This window comes from Jaculus jaculus, chromosome 5 (assembly GCF_020740685.1).
Source record: "Jaculus jaculus isolate mJacJac1 chromosome 5, mJacJac1.mat.Y.cur, whole genome shotgun sequence".
Lineage (NCBI taxonomy): Eukaryota > Metazoa > Chordata > Mammalia > Rodentia > Dipodidae > Jaculus > Jaculus jaculus.
The window spans coordinates 52,395,156-52,407,911 of NC_059106.1; the positions used below are offsets into that span (position 1 = coordinate 52,395,156).

A 12,756-nucleotide genomic window follows, 5' to 3' on the forward strand; every position below is an offset into this window, starting at 1 on the left:
ATAAAGAAACCTGGTCTCGAGTTACAGCGGAGCGTGCTTTCCAAGGCTGTCCTCCTTCCAAACCCGTGTACAGCTTTAATTACCTGGTCGCCAGGGTGGTCTAGTGAATGTAAGGACGTGTGTGCCGGGTACTGGTCTCTCATGGGCAAAGTACAAGCTCGGATCCCGAGAAAAAGGCAAGCATTTCAAATACACAGGAATGCAAAGAACTTGAAGAATAACCCAGCCGTGCAGGAGAACTCCCACTGGCTTCCATACTGGGTGGAGTTTCCAGCACTTTCCAGGCCCCTGGCCAAGCATTACCAGGCTGCTCATAGCTGCTTGGAGGTAGCTATGCGCCAGCTCTCCAAAGCAAAGCCCAGCTGGTTCACCTCTGGGGGCTCCACTTACGTGGGCAGCAGGCAGAGGGCAGCCCCTAGTCAGGGCGGGTCAGAATGAACCTGGGGTGCTGCAGATCTCCATCAGGGCCCAGTGAGAAAGCAGGCGGAGGCTGCCCTATCCCAACTCCAGCATCAGGTTCCACCAAAATATTCCAGGAAAGGATTCCGTTGAGCTTGAGTCACTTCCACGCTGTAATTCCATGTCCTGGCTTTCTTGTTTCATGGCCTGTGCTATAGGGGCCCTTTCCATATAGTTTACCAGGCACGGGGCTACAGATGCACCAGCAACTTCTCCTTGTGGAAAAGGGTGATCATGTGACGAAGACTGCCAGGAGAGGGACTGACAGCAGCACGAGACTCTCCCAAAGGCCCTCACCACCAGGGACAAGCACCCTGCTGTCCTTAGGGCACACCATGACTCATCGTGAACAGCACCTTTTGGCACACAGGGGCACAGGAGCCCTTTTGTAGCCTGGTGAGATACTCGTCTCTTGTGCATGGATCAGCCCCCAAGGACAGGCATGTACCTCCAGCCCATGCCTGACTCGTGCCCACTCTCCAATCAACCAGTCAACCAACCAAGAGTAGCATGTGCCATTATGCTTAGATTAGCCGTAGCTTTTCAATACATGACTTGGGAGGAACCACAGCAGTGGTAGAAAGACTAAGATCTGAAAGACCTGGGCTCTGGCTTCTACTCTGCTAATGAACTTGTCAAACATGGTGGGTGAACCACACCAGAGACAAACCATCTATGAAAAGCTGAGCTTGACTTCTGAAAAGCCACAGCCAGCTCCTGACCAACTTCAGAAGAACACATTATTTAAACTGAACCCCACGGTGGCAGCAACAGAGAAAACAGGGAACTCACGAAGGGCAATGATTTGTCCTGCTGTGACAAGCATCTGCGATGGGACATGGGTGACTGGTTCTCCACCCGTGCAGGTACAATTTCTGCTTCAAGGATAAACTTCTATTTGCTTTTCATTTTTAGTTTATCGAGGTTAGGGTCTCATTCTAGCCCAGGCTGACCTGGGACTCACTCTGTAGTCCCTGACTGGCCTTGAACTCATGGAAATCCTTCTATATCTTGAGTGCTGGGATTAAAGGCATGAGCCACCACATCAGACCTAGGATAAACCTTCAAGTTGAGTCATGTATTTAAATTCTGTTTGCACCAGTCCTGTTCCTTTTGATCAAAGATCATCTGCCCTGGAATGAGGGTGCTATTATTGACATGGGGAATGAGAAGTAGACTACGCAGTGTGCCCACAGACAGATGCCTAAGCAGCTGCCCCACGGTACACTAGGACACCACCTGCCAATCCTGTCCCTGCACAGCCATCCCTCCCACCTAAATTTCCTTTAAATTTCAGACACAAAGTGAAAAATATCTTGCTATGATTATGTCCCAAATGTTACAGGGAACAGGTATTTTTTTATTCAAGCTGATTCTCTTCCTTCAGACACAGCCTAGACTCCAACTTTCCCATGTTACCAACAGGACCCTGGCTGCAGCTATGGTGGCAGTTCTAACAACCCTTCTGGTGATCATCTGTTTTTCCTATCCATTCTCACCTTTCCTGTACTAACTCTGGGCCCACAAAGGCCCTGATGGGCCCCTAGATGGCCCTAGTGTCTCACAGCTGCAGCGGGTACTTAATCTATACTTGAATCCATGGGACTGGACAGTCCTACACCTCAGGTCACACTAGAGATCCAAGACGATGCCAGGGTATCTCTCTTACCTAGTCAATTATTCAAGCAATCTTTCTGCAGCTCACCCCATGCCGCTGCCATGTGACACTCACAAGTCTCAAGGACCATGAGCTTACAGAGAGATTTACTGAAAGGACGGGACCAAACAGCTAGAGTTCAGTCTGGGCTGTGGGGCAGTGGCTCTGCAACCTTCAAGGCAGTGAGCAGAGGCTACCCCAGAGGCTGGTGTCTTCATTCCAAACAGCTCACTTGAATTCTTGTTCAGGCAACACGTACAGTGTCAGCCAATCCAGGCTGCCGGGGGTTAAACTTCATTCCCAGTGACTTGGAATAATTGACAACACTGGCCAGGACAGCGCCAGCCATTTCTCCAGAGCACAGGCTCAGGGCTCCACTAAGTTTTTCACTGCCACAAACGTGTGTGGCCACTGGTTAGGGAGCAAAGGTACTTCGGGGGGGGGGGGTTCACTGAGAGAGTAGGGAAAGGGAATAAAGAGCGTTAGGGCTGGAAGAGAAACTAACTGGGAAGTAAAAGAGATGAGAGTAGCTAGGAGGCTTCACGTTCCTTGATAATAAGGAGGAAGGGTCTGAGGGTCTAACCCTGAAGTAGAACAGCCAGGGCTGGAGAGATGGCTTAGTGGTTAAGGCGCTTGCCTGCAAAGCCAAAGGACTGAGGTTCAATTCCCCAGGACCCACATAAGCCAGATGCACACGGGGGCACATGCATCTAGAGTTTGTTTGCAGCGGCTGGTGGCCCTTATGTTCCCATTCTCTATCTGCCTCTCTCTCTCTCCCTGACAATTTCTCTCTCTCAAATAAATAAAAGATAAAAAACAGAAGTAGAACACTCATCAGCATAGGTGAGGCCTGTGAACAAGATTTAACAGAGGACTGTTAACAGTACAGCTACTCATGAGGTCAAGGAAGGAGGATCACTCAACTCCATGAGTTTAAGACCAGCCTGGGCCACATAGCAAAACCTCCTTCCTAGATAAAATAATGATGGTGATGATGGTGGTGGTGGCAGTCAAAAAGGGAGGGGGGGTGCTGGAGAGATGGTTTAGTGGTTAAGGTGTTTGCCTGCAAAGCCAAAGGATCCTAGTTCGATTTTCCAGGACCCACGTAAGCCAGGTGTACAAGGTAGCACATGCATTTGGAGTTTGTCTGTAGGCTGGAGGCCCTGATGTGCCCATTCTCGCTCTCTCAAATAAATAAATAAAATATATTGAAAAAAAAATAAAAAGAGTGGCAGTCACTGAGGTCAAGTTGGCCTGTACCACCTCCTTCAGTCCACAGGGCAACTTTACATGCAGGCCCACACTTTGAAGAAGGGGGTCGGGCATGGTGGTATATGCCAGCCTTTAATCCCAGCACACAGGCATGGTAGGAGGATCACTGTGAGTTTGAGGCCAGCCTAGAACTACAGACCGAGCTCCAGGTCAGCCTGGGCTAGAGTGAGACTCTACCTCGACAAACAAAACAAAGCAAAATAAAACAACAAAAAACCCTACATGAAGGAAGGAAGAGAAGAAGGGGATACAAGCCTGAGACATAAGTTGCTGTTAAGTCCCACAGCTCGTAGCCAATGTCTTAAGGAAGTGCACCAGGGACACAGAACAGCTAGGTTTAAAGGAAAAAAAAAGCATCCCATTTTTGCCTCTGTCCAAATGGGACGCGATCCTGCTATCTAACCCACTCGCCGATCACATGAAAGGAGACACAAATCAGAAGTTTCCGGCCACAAGAGAGGCTGCGTTCAGCTGTCATCTGGTTCTACTCTGCCTCTTCCTCTTCTCCATTAGTTATTAATGTTGAAAAAAAAAAAAAAACTGCTCAACCAGAAAAAGAAACTTGAGATGAACCCTTTAAAAAAAAAAGCACAAAGCCAGAGCCGTTCGGCTCTATGGATAATCCAGTCCACGGCTCCTTCGTGTCTAAAAAGTGCACCCTTGGACCTTGATTAAAAAAAAAAATGGTCAAGTGAACACATTCCATCTTTTGATCTGCCTATTGGCTGAGAGCCCGCCACCAGAGAGATAAGAACCGCAAGCAGACCTGTTCACTCGGGTGCATATGTGGGTGGGTAATGCTGGTGAAATCATGGCTGGGGAGCGTCCTTGCTGGCCTCTCCCACCCCTGGAACAGACAGCTTGGGAGCAAAGTGGTGGGTGCTGGAGCTAATGATGGCCAGCAGAGGGCTCTGTTTACAATCTGTTCCTTCTAATTTGCCCAAGGCCCAAACTTAAAAAAAAATAATTATAATTAAAAAATAAAAAACAGGGCTGGAGAGATGGCTTAGTGGTTAAGCACTTGCCTGTGAAGCCACAGGACCTCGGTTCAAGGCTCGATTCCCCAGGTCCCACGTTAGCCAGATGCACAAGGGGGCACATGCATCTGGAGTTCGTTTGCAGTGTCTGGAGGCCCTGGTGTACCAATTCTCTATCTGCCTCTTTCTCTGTCTGTGGCTCTCAAATAAATAAATAAAAATAAAACAAAGAAAATTAAAAATAATTAAATAAAAAACAGCTTAAGAAAGACTTTTCCTAGGCAGCACACATGCCAACGTTGGAAACACCACAGTATAAAATCAAACACAGGTTCAAGTCCTGGTCCTGACAGTGCTGGCTTCCTATCCCCATGAATCAGGTACAGTAGCCTCACGTTGAAATTCTTTCCTTTCACTAAGAACTGGGTGCCTGCTGTGGGCACAGGGCAAGGTGCCCCAGATGAGGTGGACACGTGAAGCTTTGGTTGGAATGGTCAACCATGGAAACAGACTGGAGGCAGGGAGCTTGTGTCAAGGCAATGTCCCCGAGTGAGCAGGGTGTGAAGTGAAATGAACCTGGGGACACTGGGAGGAGGGTCTGTCGTCTAAGCATGGCACAGGGATGACACATGAGTGACAGCAACAAGTGGGGGCACTGAGGGAGCTGGCATGTAGCTCTGTGGGTCTGTGGGCCACTCCACTGTGAGGCAGACACTGGCACACATTTTGGTTGGCAGTGTTCTAAGCTTTCATCCACTCACAGTTCAAGGAGAGGAGCAAAGGGGTGAGAAGAGTTGCAGAGAAGCAGCCAGTTGCTACGTGCCCATGAGAACCAGCAGCCTCGGTGGGCAACCTCCAGCAGGAATGGGCAGAAGCGCCCCTCCCTGGTGGAGGAGCCACAGTGCAGAACCTCCCTGTGTCTGTCTGAAGGCCCTAAGTCTACAGGCAGTCAAGACATGGGGCCACTGAGCAGAGCCCACCCTGGAGGGCTGTTCCTGGGTATATACCTCGGGCTTCTGAGTGTGGCTGCAGCCCACCTTGGCCTGTGGCAAGCTTGCTGGGCTGCAAAGTGGCTGATGCACCCAGCAACTCAGGAAATGAAGTGCCCGAGTGAACAGAATTGGTCCCACACATCAAAACATGTCCCCTAGGATGGCCACGTGACCTGGTGCGATCCCGTATGGAAGCAGCAGGCCCGGCTCTCACAGCTGGGCTGGGCTCCTCAGTTTCAAACCCTTTAATTTAATCCTAGTACTCGGGAGGCATAGGTGGGAGGGTCACTGTGAGTTCAAGGCCAGCCTGAAACTACAGAATGAGCGCCAGGTTAGCCTGGGCTACAGTAAGACCCTACCTCAAAGGGGAAAAAAAAAAAAGAGAACTAAAAAGACAAACGTAGTGCTTGGTCCCTTATGCCCAGCCTCTGCTGTTCATGAGCTGCCACAGGACTAAGTAGGGGACAGGCTGGGACCCAACCCTCCCTGAACACTGCGACCCGTGGACGCAGGATTGATCAGGACACTCTTCAATGTGCTAAGGTAAGAAGTTACTCTCCAACTTCAGAACTAATAAAACTCAAGTGACCCGTGAACCTGGCTGGTTACACATCTGGAAGGCAGCTCTGCTCCTGCTAGGCTCACAGCAGGGGGGCAGGGTTCTAGGGATTAGGGGTCCAAAGTAAATGGAGCCAGCCAACATGGCCAATACTGGGAAATCACTTTTTAGCCCGCAAGTGTTTATTCTACTTAGAAATGACTTTTTCACTTGGTCTTAATAACAGAGCTTTCTCCAGAAGGAAAACATCCTCCTTTCCCTTTTTCCGAGGCAGGTGTCCCAAACCATTCTGAGATAAATAATAAACACAGCCACTGCCCTCAGGCTTGGAGGCAGCCATCATACTCCAACTCGAAAACTCCATCTTTTGGAGGCTCAAAACCTGAAATATGAAGCTAGTTTTGTTAAGGAAAGTCCATGAGGGGCAGAACAAGGAAAAACAAACACGAAGTGGAAGGAGACATTAGTCACTGTCCGAGGCTCCTGCTGTCCAGGTGAAGAGGTGAACCAAGCACGGCAGGGGCTGAGGAGATGGCCTAGGGGTTCATGGTGCTTGCTAGCAAAGCCTGCTACCCTGATTTAATTCCCTAGCCACCCACGTGAAACCAGACCCAGAAAGCAGCACAAGTGTCCGGTGTTTCATTTGCGGTGGCAAGAGGTCCCGGCACACTCACACTCATACACACACACACGTGTGTACTTTTAAAATATTTCCCATTCAGGAATGCATCTTGTCATGTATGTGAAGAGAGACTAGAGCCTTTCTGAGGAGGCAAGGAGCTTGGACTCAGCACTGGGGACTGCGCAGACCGCCACGGATGGCAGGTTCTCTCACAGCACCCCCAACTTCCTGAATAGCCTGTCTGGTCCATCCCTGTCCTGCCCTAGAGGAATGTCCCTTCATCTTAGCTCCACATAACAGGTCTCAGCTGTCCTTGTAGCTGTGATTCAACCATAGGCACTCCCCATCCTCGGCTGGCAGAGTCCCCTGGGGTCACACAATCTGTGACACGGGCACCACTTTGGGCAGGATCAGCGGCCTCAGCATTTCCTTTATCTGTGTGTGTGGGGGGGGGAGGGGGTACAGATGCTGAGGTGAGGAGAACTAGGGCCACTTGGGGTTGTGTTCTCATGAGAGGCCCAGGTCTGCCTCAGTGGGAGTGTTCCTTTGTGCTTCTCCCAGGACTGCAGGCTACAGACTGACTGATGAGCCACCACGGCCTCCCTTTTGTACATCTGTCCTCTGAGCAGGATGGAACGGCGGGAGCTCTGGCATCTAGATCTGGAGTGTATGGAGTCCAGCACCCTGCTTGGACCTGAAGGGGGCCAGTCTTGCTCTTCAGGTTCTAGAAGGTTCCACCTGGACCATCCTGAAGTCTTCACAGCCCCAGAAAGAAAAGCACCTACAAGAGCTGAGACCCTCTCTAGTTTGGCAAATTTCCTCTGCACTAAAAGGTATAAATGATTACTGTCAGCTTTATCAAAAGCAGTCAGATGAGGAAGGTGTGGGGAGGGTCATCAGACCCCCACCTGAGATTCGGGCAACCCCTGCACCAGCCGTATACAGTAACACACAAGATCTTGTGACCTGAGGGGGGAAATAAGAGGAGCTCCACTGAGCTCTGCTGAGGTGGTGTCTTTGGAGTCTCATGCTCTGTAACTAAGCCTTCACCCCGAGGCTGAGAGAGGAGTATCCAGGGGTAATCCAGTGTAGTGAACCGCACTGAAGGGCTGCTCTGTGGTCTCACACTCCTGGACAGGGATAAGGGGCATCTAGAAGTGGCCACAGGGAAGTTGTCATTTAGGATGGAATGAGACTCCCCGTGGTGAGGCTGCTCTGGGGTCCCAATGGCTATAAGTACACCCTCATCCTGAGGCTGAGGGAGCAGCATCCGAGCAGTAATTCTGACACAGGATTGTCCATCAGAATGGCTGCTTTGGGGGACCCACATTCCTACAAGTCACCTCTCTTTATGCTCTGTGACTGGCCCCGCCCCCTCCCATAGACTCACTGGTTCCCTGAACTGGTATTGGTGGAATCATTCTTTGGTCTGCCATCTGAGCCCTGTTTGGGGTGAAGACATGTTATTTATGTCTCCCCAGGGGAAAAGTTTCCCACGACACCCTCTTATAGCATATCCTTTGGCCCTGTCTTCTCTGTCTCCATTACTAAGTACTTTTTAAAATCATTTGCACTATTTCAAGTCACCTCAAATCTTAGGGAAAAGCCTGGTAAAAATGCACAGTGACACCACTCGTGTATAGGGAGGACTTTCTCCAAAGACAGCGTCTCTCTCCACCATTTATGTTTGGTGCCATGAAGTCATGGCTGACACAGACTGGAAGCTGAGTCTCGTGACACAAAGCTCTCTTCTAGGCAGGAAGCACACCCTCCCTTGGCACCCTGTAGACAGCAGGTAGGGCTGTTACGAGCCACATCACTACTGTTTTCAGATGAAGAGAATGAGACACAGGAAGATAGGGAATTCAGAAGGTTCAAGTCACACAGGACATGGCCAGAGGGCCCGACCACTAAGCTGATGCAGTCGCCAAGTCTAGGCGGGTGCTGCAGTAATCCTCTCACCCCAGGGATGGGACGGGGACTGGGACAGGAATGGGGACGGGAAGTGAGTGACCCTGTGAGGCAGCAGCAGAGAATCATCAGCTCAGGGCTAGAGTCAGATGACAGAGACTTGATTCTTTGCACCACATCCAGTTTCTCTCAAACTTTTTGGGACCACAGACTTGCTGGACCCAAGCCCAATGAGTTCAGATTCTAGCAAGACTTCTGTTCTCCCATCCAGTAGGACTGTCCGGGCAGGTAGGTGTGGGCCGGAAAGCTAGACCTGAGGGGTGCTTGGAACAAGCTGGGTGGCACAAAAAACCATCCAGGCTGGCTGGTCACAGTATCTCTCACTGGACTCCTTCCAGTGAATGCTATCACACCAGAAGGTTCTGTTGTAATGTCACTGTATAATCCAGAGAAATGACCATACAGGGACAAAGAATCTGTCCTTCCTACCAAGAAAAGCAACTGCTGTGGCCCCTTCCTTGTTGACTAGGCCTTCCACATTAAAGCTCCAGTTTCTCCACTTTGGTTCATTTAGATTTATTAGGAATGAAGAAGAAAGTGACGTTAAGGAGTTCCAAGTCCGAGAGGAAAGATGGTACCGTGAACTGTGACATGCAAATGGCATGCATGTGCCCTGCACACTCTAGACAGAGGAAAGCACAGTGCGTTAGAGACATAAAGGGGGTTAAAGCCCAGGCCAGCCAATTCGTGGCAGGGAACCCTGGCACGGTCTTGCAGGACTAATAGCTGAGCTGAGGTCCCAGCGTGAAGCAGAGTGCAGTAGCCCAGGCCACAAAAGGACAGGATGCAGAGGCAAGAAAGTGCCCCAAGGCAAAGGAGGTCATATGGGTGCCAAATGCTGGCAGCTGCACAGACTTGAAGATGCTGAGTTCCACCGGGCTTCAGACCTGAGGGTGAGTTTCAGGCTGGGGATGTAGCTCAATGGCAGCCCGATCACGCACAAATCCTTAGGTTTCATTCCCAGCACAGAAGAGAAGGAAGAGCAGAAGAGAGGAAATGGACAGTAAATGAAGACTATAGACTGTTCCAGGCAGAGACCCAGGGATTCCAGACAGCGCTGCAAGTTCAAGGACAATGCCACGTGCCCTAGGTTCATGAGCGGCCGTGACAGTGTCATCATCCTCTTCGCTCTCAGTTGTAGCTACTTGTCCTTAGGGCTTCTCCCACATGGAAGCAAAGTGGCATGGTACAGTGGACTCATGCCAGGCCTGGACAATGGAGCCTGCGGGAAGCAGCACTAGATTGCTGGACCAGCTGTAGTGACCCCCAGCCCTCGGTTTGTCTTTATAGCATACATGCGCAGATCAAGATGGCTTTTAATTCACCAAGGCTGAGTGAGAAAAGGTGCCCTGGCAGGCTGTGTGCACAGAGGGTTCAGTAGCTCGGGGTGACAGGTGTGGGAAGAGCATGTGAGCATGCCACCTTCCACCTTATTACTCAAGTTCTAGGGCTGTGTTTGAAGAAGGGCTGTATTAGCCCAGAGATTAGGAAGTTTATTTTTGTTTTTTGAAGGAGGGTCTCACTCTAGCCTAGGCTGACTTGGGACTCACTCTGTAGTCCAGGCTGGCCCAAACTCACTCCAATCCTCCTATCCCTGCCTCCTAAGTGCTGAGATTAAAGGTGTGCTCTAACACACGTGGATAAGAAGGTCTGGTTGGTTGTGACCCTTTCTTCATGGTTAAGATTGAGTCAATTTAAGTTCTCCTTCAAGGCTTTCTGAGTTAATGGCAAGTTTGTAACACTCTTCCTGTAATGAAACGTGCTCAGCTCAGTACTCAGGAGATACAAACTGACCAAGGCCAGGTCCTGCCCTACCCGCAGCCAGGAGGGAGCTCTAGTAGCAAAATGAATTACATAGCACCCTGTGAGGCAGAGGGGTTCCCCAACTCCATGTTCAAAAGCTCTCAGGAAGCTTCTGTTCACATACAGAATCCTAACTCCTCCTCTGTTCTCTTCCGGGACCATTACTCTCTTGCCCAGCCTGTACCCTTCCATCTTGTCCTCTAAGGGAAGGTCAAGCTTTCCTTTCTGCCTACTACCCGGGCACAGATCTCATCAACGTGAACACCCCCTCCATGTAGCTAACACTTAAACACTGGAAAACAGGATTTTTATGCAGCCCGGGCTGCCCTGGAACTTGCTATGTATAGCCAAAAATGACTCTGAACTTCTCCTGCTTCCACCCCTGGCAAACCTGTACCATCGTTCCCAGGGATCCAACTCAGGGCTCTGTGCACACTAGGCAAGCACGCTACCACCACCCCACTCCAGCCCCAGTACGCTGACCAGCAGGCTCCGGCAGACAAGCCAGCTCCAAACCCCTCTGACACACTGGCTCCCTCTGGCTGCCCAGCCCACATTCCTGACCTAGTTCAAATGGCAGGGGAAGCAGACGGAGCATGCCACACACTTTCCAAAGATTTTTAACCTGTCTCCAAAACTCGATGTGTCCATGGGGCGACCCAAGCACTTCTCACACAGGGTGGGGCCTGTCAGTGCTTGGAAAGAAAAAGGCTGCCCACCGCCTCTGGTCCTTGGGGAGGCGGAAGCTCTCTCCAACTCACTTTATGTCTCACGTTTCTCATCAACCAGAAAGCAGATTCTAACTGAAAGGAGCATTAGTCAGACCCTCCTGGCCAGAAGTTCTCCAAATGCCATTCTTTGGTTTCCAACAGCAATAAGATTTCATGTGGTTACAGAAGTAAAGGGGCCAGACAGACCTTATTTAAGAAGCTCTTATGAAGCCAAGGCCAGAACAGGACTTTGTGCAGTTCAGGTAAACCACATTTCCCATCTCCAGCTGGCAGGAGCCAAGTGTCATCCTTACCTTGGGCCTCACAGCCTCGACCCCTCCCCAGCCCCCTGCAGGCTCCTCCCTGAGGATGTGTACAGCTGCCTGGGCCACAGAGCCACAGGAGGGCTAAGCACTGACTCAGTTTCCCTGTGAGTGGAGACAAAAATGATTCAGTTCTGTGTCCCTCTAAAGGCTCTTCCTGAGTCAACTGAAACAGCAAGGATTCTCAGACCATCCTTTGCCACACCTTCCAATGTCATGGCCAGATTAAATTTACAAAAAAAAAAAAAGAGCCCTTTCACAATTCCAGTAACTCAAATTTCCTGTACACAGCAGAATAAAAACCAAAGGGGAGGGTGCAGGGGGAAACCTGCCCCAGACAAAAGTGAGGGCTTTGGAGGAGACTTGCAGAGTGGCAAACATTTTGGAAAGATCAGGTTTTAAACACAAACCCAGAAGAACAGGGGTGGGACAAGATCTATGCACACAGCTGGGGGTAGAGGGGGACCTTTTAACTGGGAAAAGATCTTCAGGCCCTGCAGAGGATCAGGGAGTCTACACATGGAAAGAATGCAGAAACCAATGGTCATTACCAAGTTCAAGTTCTGCTAGACACTCTTGCCTAGAAGAATGCACAGGGACGTAGCTCTTGCTTGGTGATCCTTGAGGGGTAGCAAAGCATGCCTGCTGGGTTAAGGAGTGAGAAAACTCAAAGGAAAAGAAGCCAAATGCTTGGGTCTAACTACCTGTTTGCACATTATATTCAGTGTCACTTAAACACCTCCTTGCACAGGCAGATGATAGGTAATGGCACAGAAAAGTGATGTCATCTTCCTGTGTCACTCAGAGTGACTGACACCCTTCTGATCCTCACTCTGGCTGTCACAAAATTCAGTGGAATCTGGATACATTCTTTTTAAAAACTGGCCATTTGGGCTGGAGAGATGGCTTACTGGTTAAGACACTTGCCCAAGGACCCCAGTTCAATTCCCCAGGACCCACGTAAGCCAATGCACCAGGTGGCACATGCATCTGGAGTCTGTCTGCAGTGGCTAGAGGCCCTGGCATGCCCATTCTCTCTCTCAAATACATAAGACCAAAACATTCTTTTAAAAAACCTGGTCATTTAACTCTACTTTTGAAGATGCTCTGTGCCTCCCAGCAGATAGGAGAAATGCCAGATCTCAAGTTGTAAAGAGCAACAGGATCAGGACGACAGCTTAGACTCTCCATCCTTCTGCCCAAAGCTGGGAGGTTCAGGAAAGTGATTGGGTGAGGGGCTGAATTCCCTCCAGGGCAGCAGCTGTTTTGGGTGAAGGTGCCCACTGGCACAGCCAGGAAGGCCCAGTCCTGTGAGATCATGGACCACTACCCCTCATCTGGGGTGAGTAGAAAAACATTTCTAAGGAGAGGAGACTCAGCTGCTCCCCTCCAACAGCACACTCGGACACAT

General features: G+C 50.2%; 1 protein-coding gene across 2 annotated transcripts in view; it reads right to left on the reverse strand.

Moving 5' to 3' along the window:
* Capzb (capping actin protein of muscle Z-line subunit beta) overlaps window positions 1-12,756 on the reverse strand; it is a 132,110-nt gene that overhangs the window by 38,170 nt on the left and 81,184 nt on the right. The window lies entirely within an intron of this gene.